Here is a 16,616-nt window from a genome sequence, read left to right as displayed (position 1 = left end):
AATATTTAGCTACGTGAGTGTTAAACATTTTGATAATGAAGCGACACTCCAAGCCATGACTGTCATTAAAATAATTTAGTAAACACCTGTTTACATGCACCTCAAGGTTAGATACTGTATAAAAAGAAAGTGACAGAATCTCTCTGGGAAGATGAAACACCTTTCACTGCTGTTGGAAAGCCAGGTGCATAGACTTGAATGGAACCCATCACGGAAAAAGCAACATGGAGAGCTGGAGTAATGCTTGTGATTGTATGAAACTAGAGCCCAGCTTTTACGGAAAAGGTCTTCAAGTGTTTTAGTTTCTGGATGAAGTGCTGATTCGTTCAAGACCAGCCCCCCACGGGCTCAATGTCACATCTCAACAGACTTCCTTGCTCTTTCCTGTCAGGTTTTAAGGGGCACTCGCAGGCAGCTGCTTGGGGCAAGAAAGGCACTGGCGTGGGGTCTCAGGTTCCCAGGAGCCATGGGAGCCAAGGGCTTGGCTGCAGCTCTAGCCCAGCAGGGCCTCTGCCAGCAGCCCAGCAGTGAGATGGCTGGGGGCTGCTGGAGGGGGCCTTCGGGAGGTGGCGGAACACAGGAAGAGCCCCCGCTGATTGCTGGCCAAGGTAGGGTGTCTGTAGGGCAGTCTGGGGAACACATTTACTACTACTTGTGGAGCTGAATTAAATTTAGAGACCAAAGAAATGAAAGGAATAGTTAACTTGGCTTTTGAACAGATGATGAGGAAAGGGAGGGTTAACTGGAAGGAAGCCAAAACCTCTCAGTCCCACCCCTTCTGGAAATCCGACCATACCATGCTCTCCATAATATGCCCACTTTAAAACAGTCTTCTTGTGCTGTCCTGTGTATTTGTATGCGCGTGAGACGGAGTCGGGTGAGGGTGACTCTAGACTAGTGGGCTTTGAAGGGTTTGTCAAACAGGCATAGAGTAAATGAAATGTCTCTGGGAATCTGCTTTTTATAAGATCAGAACATCTGATGGGCAGAAGGATAAAACTCTGTTTCTAGATGAGAAAACAGAGGCTCTTAAAGAGGCAGTCACTCAGGCAGGGGTGTGACAGAAGAGTTCTTCAGTTTCTTCTCCCACCTGCTCTCTCTTGACCACACTTGGTGTGGGTTAAACCCTCGAAGAGTGCATTGTTTAGTGTTCCTGGTTATAAACCTCCTAGTAACCCTCTCATCCTCTCCTTGTACTCCCTGCACCCCCAGCCTCCACCTTTTTACTGGCTTAAAAGCATTTCTGAGATGTTAGGTTTGGAAACAGTGTGTTTGTTTGGGGTGGGATGGGATATCTATCATTGGAAAGGTTTAAATATAGTTGGTTTTTTTTTTTTTTTAGACTGCACAGTCAAAGTTTATAAACGTCCATAAGGAACTCTGACAAAATGCGAATCACTCTTTTGTCTGTGAATGGATGTGCCTCCAAGTCTGTTTTATTCTCCTTTCCTCCCCAATCTAGGCTTGTTTTGGCCCCTTGGAGAGATTAGGGTGACGAGAGGCCAGACTTGCTATAGGACTTCCCCGGATGAACTGTTGGGTGTGCTTTGTGGACTGGCTGGCTTTGCTGTTGGCCAGGTCACAGAGACACAGAATAACTGCAGGCAGGAACGGAGGAGACATTGAGGTTGTAGCTGGCCAGTGGACAGACCATAGAGTGCACCTGAGTTGGAAGAACAAAGGTTTCTCCTTGCTTCCTTTTCAGGGCTGGTCTTCTAGGACACTTCTCTCTTCCCTGGGGGGACATTGAAATTAGAAGTGGTGGCTTAAATTCAGCACATGCTAGGGAATTCATCTAGGATCTCTGCCTTTTGCCATTCCCATCATCCTCGAAGGGTTTATTGGCTGACTTGTTGATACTCTCGCACTTTGTCTCCCAGGACCTGGAAGGCCTTGGAGGCTCACTTGGTCTTAGCTTTTCCACAGAGGCATGATTCAGGCTGTGCTTACAGATGTGGACTTGGAAATCCCTGGAGTAAGCCACCATTTTAGAAATTATTGCAATAATTTCATAAAATATTCAATCTGCCAATTTGCCAACAGGGTTTCTGTTTCTCTTCATACACTCAGCTGCACTTGGTGTTGCCCGCTTGAACCTAGTAAAAGAAAAATAAAACAATTGTGTCTCCTGTCCTTTAGAGAACCACACCAAAATCCAGACAGCAAATGATTGTTCTTCCTGGTATTGCTTGTGGGCAGAAATGTTGACTTGATTACTCAATTAAGCTCTATTTACTTGTTACCTCTGTGTCATGTCCAGTAGTTTTACATACATATATTTCCTTCCAAAATAATCCATGTTGGTCTAAAACCTTTCAATTATAGTAGTTAGCAAAAAGAAAAAAAAAAAGAAAAAAAAAAGAACAAAATAAAAATAAATAAGGCTTCAGCTAGCAAAATGACTGTATCTTCTTTCTCTGAGAGTTTTGAAGGAATCAGGCCTCATCCTTCAAATCCATGCAATTGGAGAGGATGGTCTTTAGCTTGTTGGATTCACAGGGCAGCAGTGAGGTGCTGAATGGGAGAATGAGTGTGCATTACTCTGCAGGTTTCAGTTATTATCAGGGAGCGGAGCACTGGGCTTTGAACAAGGACTGCCACGAAACAACTTCCCAAGCATTTTTAACAGCTTCGTGCATGTCGTTGGATGGCTGACATTCAGCGTTTCAATGATGGTAGTGAAAACACAGAGAAATAGAATCTGAGGCGCTCTGGCTAATAACCAGAATAATCAGGGGAGAAGCGAGAACTCAGTCAGGAGAGTCCTGGCATTCTGTCAACCGTCCTGAGGCCACTAGGACCCAGGACCGTTGGGGCTGCAGGGCGTCCAGTCCAGCAACTGTCCACTGCCATGCTGCCATCTTCTCATGGCTGTGACACAGGCGTTCTTGCCTTCAGCCTAAGGTCCAAAGCCAGACTGGTCAAGCAGCCCTTCAGTGGTGTGACTATCTGGACATAGGGCCATGGAGAGCAGGGAGGACACCACGTGGGCAAGCGAACTGTTCGTGTTTCTGACATGAATTCCCCAAACCTAAACACAGCCCCTCATTACAGAAAGACAGACTGCTGGGAAAATAAAACCTTGCTTTAAATGTAAACCTTGGCTTTGGAAAATAAACTAATTGTTTCATATAGCAAAAGTTCTAGAGGTTTATAGAGAAAGGGAGGGAACACTTTCATCTCAAGAGACATCAAAATAAGAAAGAACTTCAATTTCACATCTTAAGTGACAGATTATTATTATTTTATTATTTAATTAATTGTGTTTACATAGATTCTAGGGTTGCCCTGAATTAAGTGACAGATTAGCCTTTAGTTTCCCAAAGCAAAAATAATCTCGTTATCAAAAAGTGGTCTCAGAAACAAGTATTTAAATATGTGCCTTGTTCCTACGTCAACCCCCCCCCCAACGTGTGACCCTATGATCTATGGAGCCTTTATGTTTGCATTTTTATTTTAAGAAATAAACTATAATGAAGAATAACATCTACCTGTTTGTAGTTCTAGAATGGAGTAGGAGTCATAATTACCACTTATTGAATGCCTGGTGTCTTTAGCATTGTTGTCGATGCTTAGTATCATGTCATCCTTAAAAATATTTTTATTTTTTAAATTACTTTCAAAATTGATTTTAGAAAGAGAGAGAGAGGAGAGAGAGATAAAGAGAGGAAGGGGTACAAGGAGCAGGAAGGTAGTAGTTGCTTCTTGTGTGTACAAGCCCGGGCTTTCAAACCGGTAAATTCGTGGCTGTGAGAGGCTGGAGGGAGGGGAATGGAAAGTGACCGCCTGTGAGTTTCAGGCTTTCTTTAGGGGTGTTGAAAATAGGAAGACATTAGACAGTGGTGATGACTGTGCAGCTCTGTAAAAATACTAAAAACCACTAAGCTGTACACTTTAAAGGGTGAATTTTATGGTATGTGAATTATAGCTCCAGAGATGTTATTTTACAATTAATAACTAAGTAAATAAGGCATGAAGTCCAGGGAGCTCAGCTTATAAGGATGGTCCTCTGAACTCATCAGAATCTTGTTTGAGAATGGAGAGTGTCTATTTTCCAAGAGGAAATTCCTGAGAAAATACTGCAAGAATGGACGGGGAAGCAAGGCCATGTCATGAAGTGCTCACCTCAGAGCCCTGGCTCACTGATCAAGGTCTTCTATGAAGGCCTATTGAAGGGCCTGAGGAACCAAAGAGGGCCCAGGCAGAAACTCTGGGAATGGGACCTCAGGGAGAGGCATGTAGTGACCACACAGCAGCCACCAAGAAGAACAGGCGTTCAGCTGTTTGTCCACGACACATGACCAGCAGACACTGGCATCCGAGTTTCCACAGAGCAAACCCAAGCAAGGTTCCACGAGGCTAACTCAAGGTAGTTTTCTCCAAGATGGAGGGACAGCAGGTTCCTCCTTCTCCTCTTCCCCACATGGAGGAGAGAAAGAACATATGCTTTGAAAGTCTAAAATACCTTGATTTAACTCCAGTTCCAGTATGTTGGGGTGACCTTGACCACATTACTTAAGGTCTTTGGTCCTCTGTTTCCCAACCTGAAAGTACTTTTAGCATTTCATGACGTGGCCTTGCTTCCCCGTCCATTCTTGCAGTATTTTCTCAGCAATTTCCTCTTGGAAAATAGACACTCTCCATTCTCAAACAAGATTCTGATGAGTTCAGAGGACCATCCTTATAAGCTGAGCTCCCTGGACTTCATGGCTTATTTACTTAGTTATTAATTGTAAAATAACATCTCTGGAGCTATAATTCACATACCATAAAATTCACCCTTTAAAGTGTACAGTTTAGTGGTTTTTAGTATTTTTACAGAGCTGCACAGTCATCACCACTGTCTAATGTCTTCCTATTTTCATCACTCCTAAAGAAAGCCTGAAACTCACGGGCGGTCACTTTCCATTCCCCTCCCTCTAGCCTCTCACAGCCACGAATTTACTTTCTGTGTCTATGGATTTCATACCTTATTGACAGTGATAATTCTACAATTGCAGTTCACTGTGTAATCTTAACTGTTGGTGGCACACTTCATGCATCTCAGATTTAGGTATGTTGTGACCAATCTACATGATAAATGATGGAGTTAAAAGGAAGCATGTGAAATTAGTTAGGGACCTGGGTGTCACTTGTAGGTGGGATTAAACACTTTTAGTTACATGAAGTGTGGTTTTAACATTTATTTCTTTTAACTATTTCAGTAGAGCTAGGTTATATCTACTGATGGTTGAATAGGATGTGAATTATGACATTTAAACACTTTTTTTTAATTGTTGTAATACATATATAACAAAATTTGCCATTTTGACCATTCTTAATTATATATATACAACTCAGTGGCATTAATCATATTCACAATGTTCGACAGCTGTTACTACTATTTCTTTAACAAAACCTTTTCATCACTCCACACAGAAACTCTGTAACCACTAGGCAGTAGCTCTCCATTCCTCCCTTTCTCCAGCCTCTGGTTACCCCTAATCTTTCTGTCACTGAATTTTCCTATTGTAGATATCTATTTGATAGAAGTAGGATCACACAATATTCGTCCTTTTGTGTTTGTCCTATTTCACTGAGCATAATGTTTTCAGGGACCATTCATGTTGTAACATATATGAGAACTCCATTTCTTTTCATGGCTGAATAATATTCTATTGTTAGTCTTGACCGCATTTTGTTTATCCACTCATCAGTTGATGGACACTTGGGTTGTTTCACCTTTCGGCTGTTGTGACTAATGTTTCTGTGAACATTAGCAGGACTCTGAGACCTTGATTTCAGTTCTTTGGGTATGTACCTAGGAATGGAATGCTGGGTCTGAAATACAACCTTTTAGTGTTAAGAGCCCATTTCCTTGTGTGGCTCTGCAAGTTTGAGTCCTGTGCAGACAACAACATAGTATTAGGAAATTTCATGGTGTCAGTAATGAGAGTCTGATATTTTCTTTGGGCTTCCAGTGCCTATATCAGATATTGGACTTTAATTAGGTGTTTAACAATTTAGCAGCTGCCTTTTGTTGAGGAGTGACGCTGCTGCCTCTGCTCCAAAAATAATGAAGTTCTCCAGATCCAGCTCAGTGTTCACCTCCGTGCCAACTGGTCTTCGTAATTTGACAGGAAATGGGTGTTTGACAAGACAAGCTATTTAGTCTATCTGTTGCCGTCTCTCCATCTGCCTGTCTGACTAGTCTAGGAGCGTCTATGCCTGTGGACAGAAGTGTCCAATCCGGCATTCGTCAGGACCCTGAGAGATGTTGGCTCCCTGCAGTGTGGTTGGCCGAGTCTTCCTTAGTGACCGCCATGTCTGTGCTGGTGGGGGGCAGCATGGCCTGGCTGGGGAACGGTCTCTGTCTCCTGGCTTTGGAGCTGCCTGTGGGGAGAACCCAGGGCCCTTGCCTGCTCCTCACACATGTAACATGTAGAAAGGGTGGGAAAAAATGTAGGAAAAAAAAATCTGTCTACTATTTCCTCTGTTCTTTAAAATAAATCCATTGAAAAAGTGGGACAAGTTTTATTATTCTCTTCTGTTCAGATGAAGAAATCTGGACTTAGAGAATCTGAACAACTTGCCTGATTAGTGAAGGAAAAAAAAGTGAGATTTTTTTTGTTTGTTTATTTTTGAGTGAATATTGTATGTTAGACTTGATTGTACATTTATTCTTGGTGGGCTTACAGACGTTATTTCATTTACTCCTGAAAGGAACCCTGTGAAAGTTGTACGGCTTTCTGGTGACAGATTAGGGCAGAACCCCCATTTCTTGACTCTTGATCCGTGTTCTTTCTGGAGCTGCACTGTATCATCTGTTAGGGCTCCGAGTCCTCACTGATATGCTACTCTTAAAGCCTCGTATCTGCCAAACCCTCAGGAGCCTTTGCATCTTTTCACCCCATACCCAGCTCTCTGATTGGTGGGTTCACCTGGGGCATAAGTGTGTGTGTTTGTATGTTTATTTTTCTGATTAGCACAGTTCAGTATGCTAAGACAGAAATGCAGGTCAGGTACTTTGAAGGACAATACACTTAGTTTAATCCAACTATTGGTTAATTCCTCCCTTGTCCTGTTTACAGGGGTATCTTGGCCATTGTCCAGAGCTGAATGACCTCTCTGAGGTCAAAGCCTCTGTCACCATGTCTGGCTGCTCAAGACACCCTGTGGGGCTCTGATGCCACATCCTAGAAAATTAAGGTGACTCAGATCTTGTATTTGGATGGCAGTGGATAGGATCTTGTGGCTCTGTTTTTCAGTTGTTTGAAAACCAAAAATTTTGACCTGTGCCTAGCTGTCTGAAAGACCTGGAGATAAGAAGCCTTTCCCCAGGATAAATTGCCTGTGAAATGCCTCTGAAAACAAGGTATCTTGTGCCAGTTGTGATGAAATAATCCTCATTTGTTTTCTTCCCTCCCGGAATTGGGATGGTTAGTCATTCACTAAATGTTGTTGAGCGTCTGCTGTATGTGAGACAGTTTGTTCATAGGACCTCCGGGTTCCAGGAGATCTGGAATCAAGCAACAACCCCTCAATGATCCCTTCCTTTAGGGAGTGTATAGTCTACTAGAAGGTAAGGTACACATGAACATGCACAGAGACATAGACACCCACATTATAATAAAAGAATGTGCTTGATGTTGCAGGAGGTAAAGATGAAAAGCTCACAGGTTTAAAGAAAGAGGGTGATATAGTCTTATGGGATATGTGGAGAAAGCATATATGAAGGTGGTCACATAGCTGAACCTTGAAAGAGGGATAGAAATAGGGTAGTTAGGAAGGGTGAACATTCCCGACACAGAGAGTGGTGTAGTCAATAATGTGTTGATAGGCATATGCATTGAATTTTAAAGGGATAGTGAGTTGAACTTCCTTAGAGCACAGGTTTTGTGTGGGGGAGAGAGGGGAGAGAAGGATGGGGTGGCAGGAAGAGGATAACATGTAGAGAGCCCTCATACTGGGTTGGTTTTGCATCCCACTTGGTAGGCAGTGGAGCGCCATTTACTGTGAGTGAGGGAATGGTGTGTCATCCGAGTGGCTCCTGCAGAAGACTGGTCAGGCAGCAGGGTAGAGGAGGAGGTGGGGGTGTGAAGACACAGGTAGAGGGACAGTTCTGAGGCTTTTTCCATAGTCCAGGCAAGAGAGAGAAGAAGGGATTTTTCTCAGCAGAAGCAAGAGGAAAAGGGAGCCCTTTGGTTTTCTAGGTGGAGGGCAGATGGAAGGTATCCCAGTATACAGGCAGAAATATCATTTCTTTTTTTTTTTTTTTTTTGTATTTTTCCAAAGCTGGAAATGGTGAGAGACAGTCAGACAGACTCCCGCGTGCGCCCGACTGGGATCCACCCGGCATGCCCACCAGGGGGCGATGCTCTGCCCCTCCGGGGCCTTGCTCTGTTGCAACCAGAGCCACTCTATCGCCTGGGGCAGAGGTCAAGGAGCCATCCCCAGCGCCGGGGCCATCTTTGCTCCAATGGAGCCTCGCTGTGGGAGGGGAAGAGAGAGACAGAGAGGAAGGAGAGGGGGAGGGGTGGAGAAGCAGATGGGTGCTTCTCCTGTGTGCCCTGGCCGGGAATCGAACCCGGGACCCCTTGCATGCCAGGCCGACGCTCTACCACTGAGCCAACCGGTCAGGGCCTATCATTTCTTTTTAAAGGTGATCGTTGAAGCTATAAAAATGTACGAAAGGAAATGATGAAAAGGCTGAAGACAGAGCCCTTACATGACTGGAAGGGGATGAAATAGAGGAGATAGAGCCAGAGTGGTCAGGAAGGTGGGAGGGGAACATTGCTACCGTGGAGCCAGGGAGGGCAGGGAGAGGCCGGTGCTCTCAGTGTTGAATGGAGTAGTGGACGGGGAAGATGGGAACTGGGGAAACCCCACTGGATTGGATGATTTGGGTATCTTCAGTCAAGTCCAAGGGTGGTTTGGAATGCTGGTTGTGCAGTCAGACTGTACAAAGCTGAGGCATGGTGAGCAAGAAATGGGGTGGGGGGCACATGTGGACCATTCTTTCAAAAATTTTGATTGTGAATGAAAAAAGAGGAGATGGGTTTGTTGGTACAGGACAGATTGGAAACTGGGGGGGGGCTATTGATTAGGCAGACTAGAGGAAGGCAGAAGGCGGTGGGGTTACAGAGAGGAGTGCAAGTTTTAACTCCAGCCAAGGGGGTGGAGTTCTGTCTTCAGAGATGGACACGAGGTCGCAGAGGGTGAGAAGATACAGAGTGCTGTTTGGCAGGTAGCGCTAAAAAAGGAGATATTAGGAGTCTCCTAGATGGATGTGCGTGATCCTGAGAGAGATGAGTGCAACCGGGGTGGAGTTTGAGCTTGAAAATCTGGGAAGAGGTAACAGTCAGTAGAAAATTAAAGGGACACCCCAAAGAAATTGCTAATGGTTCCCAAGTCCCCAGCTGAAGTCAGGAGGCATGAGTTAGGGGCTAGGAATGACCAGGATTCCTGGAGAAAGGAATTGAGTTTGGCCAAGTAACACAGGTACAAGGGGCCAAAGGGCTCTAGTTCTGTAAGGAAGACAAGTAAGGCTCAAGTTGAGATGGGAGACTTGAGGTGGTTGGTGGAAATGGACATCCCAGGACACAGAATTTTAGTAGGAGTTGGGGAGGACTGGCTCCTCTCCAGCCTGTGTTCACATGGATTGTTAATCAGAACAGCTGGTTTGATCCCTTGAGGTCTGCGTGGACATGCAAAGGGGTGAGCAGACTTTATTTGGGGAGCATGAAAACAGGAAGAAGATGGCGAACAGCGTGGTGGAGATGGTGGCAGCATTGGAAGGTGCCGCAGACCAGCGCAGCTCGTAATTCTGGGTCTTTAGTGAGAATGGTGCAGAATTAAGAAAACAGACTTATTAAGAAAAAGGGCCCTGGCCGGTTGGCTCAGCGGTAGAGCATCGGCCTAGCGTGCAGAGGACTTGGGCTCGATTCCCGGCCAGGGCACACAGGAGAAGCGCCCATTTGCTTCTCCACCCCTCCACCGCGCCTTCCTCTCTGTCTCTCTCTTCCCCTCCTGCAGCCAAGGCTCCATTGGAGCAAAGATGGCCCGGGCGCTGGGGATGGCTCTGTGGCCTCTGCCCCAGGCGCTAGAGTGGTTCTGGTCGTGGCAGAGGGACGCCTCGGAGGGGCAGAGCATCGCCCCCTGGTGGGCAGAGCATCGCCCCATGGTGGGCGTGCCGGGTGGATCCCGGTCGGGCGCATGCGGGAGTCTGTCTGACTGTCTCTCCCTGTTTCCAGCTTCAGAAAAATGCAAAAAAAAGAAAAAGGGATGGGATCCAGATGCCTCTTCAATGCTGACTGCAGTATCCGAGCGCCTCATAGCCCCAGTTTGCTTTATTATATAGCCATATGCAAATCAAGGAAGTCCTTGATACAAAGTTACACATCTGAGGCTAAAACAGGAACTCTCCCAAGGCATAAACAGGAATCCCCCCACCATGCTTAAGGGAAATCAACCAACATCTGAACAAACAGAGTGAGAGGAAGGGCATGTAAATTGCTTCCAGCAACTTAAGCAAGCAAGTGAAGTGGGTGCAAATACTCAGCATCATAGCCAATATGGAGGTGGAGGGGGGAGAACTTAGCCTTTTGCTAAGCCTTGAATTTACAAAGGCTTTTTGCCACTTGCACTCTACAACAGGAAGGGTTGATGCAGGGTGGTAGAATATAATGCATGTGTGTGCATGCGTGCGTGTGTGTATGCGTGCATGTGTGTGGGGGGTGGTGGTGGAAGGGTAGGCATATGGAGGCTAACTTCATTGGTTTCACAGTGTGGCCCCCTGAGTTTCCTGGGCACTGACACAAAAGCAGAGAGCCCATGGTCCATGGAGCTGAGGTTGTTTCCAAGACATAGATAGAAGGAAGGAAGCAGGTGATGTGAGGGCTGGTGCTGGGTGGATCTCAAACATCAGTCTGTCACAGACTGTCTTGGCATCATGGACAAGGAGCTTGCTTCTCTGGCCTTCAGTCATGCTCAAGAGTAGAGAGTAGTGTTCTGGTCAGTTCAGATCGGAAGGGCCAGCCGGTGGTGGTTCCCCTGAGATGACCTGCCGTCATGTTGTTCCCATCCCACTACACCAGCCAAGCTTCCCCACCTATGATAGTGGCTCTCTGGAGACCTTGTTAGCCTTGTGGAGTGTTAAGCTTTGTTATTTTATAGCCTTATAATTATATCAGAATATCATATTTCTGAGACTATAACCTTTCTAATAACCCTGTATTCCCTCCCCTCTTATAACTCCACAACAAAAATGTTACAGTCCACTGGGACATCTCTGGTTGGATCTCATTTGAGCTTTGCACTGCTTAGGTTACCTGTAATCAGGAAAGATATCTGAAGGTTTAATAAAAGGATGTGAATGTTTACTGCCAAGGTCAGTAATGCTATTAGAATATGAAGGAAATAGGTTTTGTTGGTGGCATTGAATTTATTGTTGGTCCAGGAAGGAGTTAATGACTGGGAGACACCCCCAGACTCTGCCCCCATCCCTGCCACATACGCTGTGGTTGTGAGGGCCATGTCAATGGGTCGGAAGGCCTTTTGCAGGGGCTATAAGGTGAACATGGCTGTGAAGGTTCAGTGTCTGTGAGGCAGGGAGGCTTAGCCTTTGCACTTTCATTGGTTCTTTGCACTGACCCTAGTGGTGAGACACATAGACAGTCTCGTGGCCCTGAGTCCTGCCTCTTTCCTCCAGCTTCCTGGGCCCATCTCCCTGCACTGCCACTGTAGCCAGGCCTGACCACAGGGTGGGAGAGCCTTGGGATGGGGGCACTTTGCCTGGAAGCACACTTTCTCTGGCTTTCTTATCTAGGGAAGTAGCACCAGTTACCTGTTGCCTGTGTGAGAACAATGTGTTATGACAGTCCCTGGGGATTGTCATGGCAACCCCCGTGGCCACCATTTCACCCTTTCTGGCCTCATCTGGAAAAGCTACTTGGTAGAGTTTGGTCTTATTCTGGGAAACCTCTAGGGCATCATTGACCCCAGCTTGACCTCTTCCCAGACCGGGCAGCAGAAAGCTGTAGGGTTTTCCCATTTTCTCCCTCCGGTGAGGCTTGGGCAGGACACACTGCTTCCCTCCACGTGAGTCAGTTGTGGGATGAGCTTAGTCCATTTGGACAGGTTTTCTCAATGCCATTGGCTGCCACTTTCCTGACAGCCTGTCCTAGGCATTTCTTTAGCATATGACTTTAATGGAATGAAGAGAGAGGACAGAAAATCCCAAAGAAGAAAATGGCCAGAAGAAAAGTGTTCTTGGGTTGGATGAAGCCACGGCATGGGCCTGCTGTCTTTGTGAGGTGGGCCTAGCTCTCCTTCAGGATGCCCACAGGTGTCACAGTGTGTGGTCACACTCAGGCACACTTGGCCTATGGACAGGCCCAGGTCAGTGCCTCCTACATGGTTCCATTTAGGTCAGAGTCGGCTTGAGGGGGAGAGGATAGAATGACAACAAAAGCCATCTAGCTTGTGTTTTTCAGGCTCAGAAGTAAATGAGCTGAAATTCAAAGCCGAAGACTCCTAGGGAAAGATTCCCGTAACCCCAGTGGGCCAGTGCCTGCGTGTGTGAGAGATAGATGTAGCAGAGCCCAGGGGGAGAAGTGTCACTTCCTCATCACCGGAGCAGGCACTCCTGGGCACAAGGAGACCTGTGCTTAGAGAGACCTCTGCCTTTTGCTTTGGCATTTTGATGGACTCTATAAACTTCTGCATGTCTGGGGATCTGCTGATCCCAGTCCCCCCAATTAAGAATCTGTTTACTCCTTCAATCCCATTTATAAATGACTATTACTTGAATATTGCAAAGGGGTTAACTGAAATCCAGTAGGTGAACAACTTTGTGTGTCCAGTCCTTTATTGTTAGCTGCATGGGGGAATTGTAATATAGGCTCAAATGCATAAAGAGTATTTCCGAGCTAAATTTTCTTTAAGAAAGAACATATTGGGGCTGGGGCGGGAAGAGTGTAAAACAGCTTTGCTGCATGACTTCAAAGACAGAACCCTCGGAGAAAAAGGGCTTTGGGTTTTAGAAGCATGAGGATGTCCTGTGTATGAAACTATGGACAGGGGGTCTTGAATTATATACAGTAGATGTGACTAAGAAGTCATACCTACTCCCAAGTGAGGAAGCTTTATTACATCTTTTATTCTTTTCCTTCTATTTTTTTAAGGTTTATTTGGTATTTTAATTGTTATGACACTTGGATAATTGGCTGCAATATTTATATGTTTATATGTAGACTTTTCTTTTTCACAGAGTATGGCAATGTACGTTATTCTGATACATACAGTACACAAAATAAGATCCTTTAGAACAGTTATACACAAGAGATGCAACATTAAATTTATACATTGGATCCCAGTATGTGATTGGAGGAAAAAAGTTGGACTAGGCATTTTGGTTAAAGGAACCCCAAGTTCTGTAACATACAGTGAGCACACATCTAGTTTGAAGGGCCGCTGTGGTGTGTGCAGCACTGGGAGCGGGGCCTTTAAGGAGGCGGAACTCTTTCCCACTGACCAGTTTCCGACAAGACAGCTACCATCTAGCATCAGGATATAGCTGCAGGGTTTTATGAACCATTACTATTTCTATCTTTAGGAAGTTGATGTTTTTCCTGGGCTGTATTTATTACTGCTTTAGTCATAGATCAAATAAAAAAGGACAAAATGCACAATCTCCAATTCAAACCCTTTTGTAGCCTAGACTGTGAAGTGGTATGACATTGGAAGACTTTAAAACTGCAGCTCTTTTTTGGATCCCCCAAAGTGTATCTGCAAATGGCCTCTCCCTCTGGTGTCAGTCTCCTTCCCAGCATCTGAGATCTCATTCTGTCCCAAGATGCGGGGAACGCTAAGGAAGAGGTCTTCTCTTATTTCATAGAGACCCTTAATCATGGTGGATGTGTAGGCTTTCAGCTTGATCACCTTGTGAGAACCATCAACTCCCTGTTTGTGAACTTCTTTCCACAGGTTCTTGTCTATGTCACTGCCCACGTCAGGGTGCAGCTTCTTCTGGGAGACACCAGCACTCCGTACAGGCACACTAGAGTCTCCCTGCTCCCCAAGGACCCACCCGTGACAGCTTAGCAGCGGTTCTCAACCTGCGGGTCGCGACCCCGGCGGGGGTCCAACGACCAAAACACAGGGGTCACTCGCGACCCGCAGGTTGAGAACCGCTGGCTTAGTAGGTGAACTCCCAGCCTTTCCCCTATTAGGTAACAGAAACAAGCTGAATCCAGAGGGCAACCTCTTCCAATACGATGGTCTTTCGGGAAAGCTTCTTATCTTCCAAGCCACATAGGTCAAGATTTATCTCCACTGGATTGGACACAATAAGCATCTGCAGTTGGGGCTGTATTTCACAATGTTCAGAATGATGGATTTGAAGATGTTCACGCTGTTTTTGCTGCCCAGGGAGAGGACTAGACACTTCATGAGCTTCTTCCCTTAGCTGTTTTTAATCTATGTCCTCTTCCTGTAATAAACTGTAAGAAGAAGAACAACAAAAAGGGTTTACATTATACTGGACCAAGTTACAACGGCTTTTTCCTTCTCGTGGATGTGTCTCAACTGTGATAATGACCAGATTGGAGACTGAAGTCACATTATACTCTTTGCCAGGGACAAGTTTTGGGGTTCTTTTATTTTATTTATTTATATATATATATATTTTTATTTTTCCGAAGCTGGAAACGGGGAGGCAGTCAGACAGACTCCCACATGCGCCCGGCCAGGATCCACCCTGCATGCCCACCGGGGGCGATGCTCTGCCCATCCTGGGCGTCGCTCTGTTCAGAGCGCCTGAGGCAGAGGCCATGGAGCCATCCCCAGCACCCGGGCCATCTTTGCTCCAATGGAGCCTTGGCTGCGGGAGGGGAAGAGTGAGACAGAGAGGAAGGAGAGGGGGAGGGGTGGAGAAGCAGATGGGCGCTTCTCCTGTGTGCCCTGGCCGGGAATCAAACCCGGGACTTCTGCACGCCAGGCCGATGCTCTACCACTGAGCCAACCGGCCAGGGCCAGTTTTGGGGTTCTTTAGAGAAGGTAGACAATGTTGGAGATCCATCATTCCCCTTCAGCTTGTCTTCCATGACAGCCACAAGAACAAGTTCATCTGCTGATTTCTTCATTAGGATACTGATGGCACAGGCCATGCCAACAGCACCCACCTAATGACTGCCATCTTGTTTGGGGAGTTTTGTTCTTCCTTAAGAAGATGCACTATTGGCTGGTCCTTGAAAGTTGCCATATACTGGACTAAGAACCAGAAGGAATTGGGAGTAAATGGTGGGTGAGCATAAGTGACATGTGGCATTGGCTCCAGACCTGGTGGCAGCTGCTCTGGTCCACTCCTTCTGTTTTCCTTTCCCTAAATACTGAAACATGTATTTTGTCTTTCTTTCAGCCATGGTCTATCATGATAACTTTCCTCAGACTTTGTTTGAAAAAAAAGTTAGTTTTGGTCCTCACTTTTCAGTGATGGTTTACAAAATTCTGTGCTAGGAAATATCTTCCGTCAGTAATTTGAAGATATCCCATTATCTGGACTCTACTGTTGCTGATAAGAAATCTTTTGTAAGTCCAAATCAATATTCTGGCATTTAAAAAGATATTCTCTTTGTGTATTTTTATAATGTTGTGTTAATACATAGATTAAAAAAAATCTTGAGACTTGATGAGATACTTCAATCTAAGGATTCATTGTTCACCAGTTCTGGAAAATTCTCAGTCATTTAAAAATATTGTCTCTCCTCCAGTCTTTCTATTTTATCCATCTGGAACTCAATTTTTTATTTGATTTATTTATTTATTTTTTTAGCGAGAGAGTGAGAGAGAAAGACAGGTAGGGAGAGAGATGAGAAGTAGCAATCTGTATTTGTGGCACTTTAGTTGTTCATTGATTGCTTTCTCATATGTGCCTTGACCAGGGGTTTCTGCCAAGCCAGTGACCCCTTGCTCAAGCCAGTGATCTTGGGCTTCAAGCCAGTGACCTTTGGGTTCAAGCCAGCAACCATGGGATCATTTTGATGATCCCACACTCAAGCTGGTGACCCCCTGCTCAAGCTGGTGACCCCGTGCTCAAGCTGGTGAACATGCACTCAAGCTGAAGGAGCTCGTGCTCAAGCTGGTAAGCTTGGAGTTTTGAGCCTGGGACCTCCATGTCAGGTTGAAGCTCTACCCACTGTGCCACCACTGGTCAGGCTGGAACTCTATTAAACTATGTGTTGATTTTTCTCATTTTACCCGTTCTCTTAAATGTTCTTTTGTACCCTGTATTTTATTCTCCCTCTTTGCTACATTTTGGGTAATTTCTTCAGTTTTAAGTTGCTATTTACTAGCACTTTTCTTCATTTGTATCTAATCTGCTGTTTAATCTTTAAATGCTTTTTATTTTCAATGACTGCATTATTTCTAAAAGTTATATTTTGTTCTTTTTCAAAATATTTTTTTTTCCATAGTCTTAATTTTTTCCTTCATGGTTTCTATTCCATCTTTTAGTGTTAATCATTTCAAACACATGTATAAGGTCTACCAGGAAGTTCTGTCCGTTTCGGGAATAAAACAAAACACAACTTTTTCTTACCGTCAATAAACTTTATTAAATAATATAATTGCCATTATTA

At 45.2% G+C, this 16,616-nt stretch overlaps 1 protein-coding gene and 1 pseudogene across 3 annotated transcripts in view; one reads left to right on the top strand and one right to left on the bottom strand.

Annotated features, from left to right (window-relative positions):
* Window positions 1-16,616, top strand: part of CACNA1C (calcium voltage-gated channel subunit alpha1 C) — a 786,403-nt gene that overhangs the window by 120,213 nt on the left and 649,574 nt on the right. The window lies entirely within an intron of this gene.
* LOC136323742 (L-lactate dehydrogenase A chain-like) lies at window positions 13,729-15,241 on the bottom strand (annotated as a pseudogene).

The sequence above is a fragment of the Saccopteryx bilineata genome, chromosome 2 (genome assembly GCF_036850765.1).
Source record: "Saccopteryx bilineata isolate mSacBil1 chromosome 2, mSacBil1_pri_phased_curated, whole genome shotgun sequence".
Taxonomy (NCBI): domain Eukaryota; kingdom Metazoa; phylum Chordata; class Mammalia; order Chiroptera; family Emballonuridae; genus Saccopteryx; species Saccopteryx bilineata.
The sequence above is the reverse complement of the archived record's forward strand: the minus strand, read 5'-3'. Positions and strand labels throughout refer to the sequence as shown.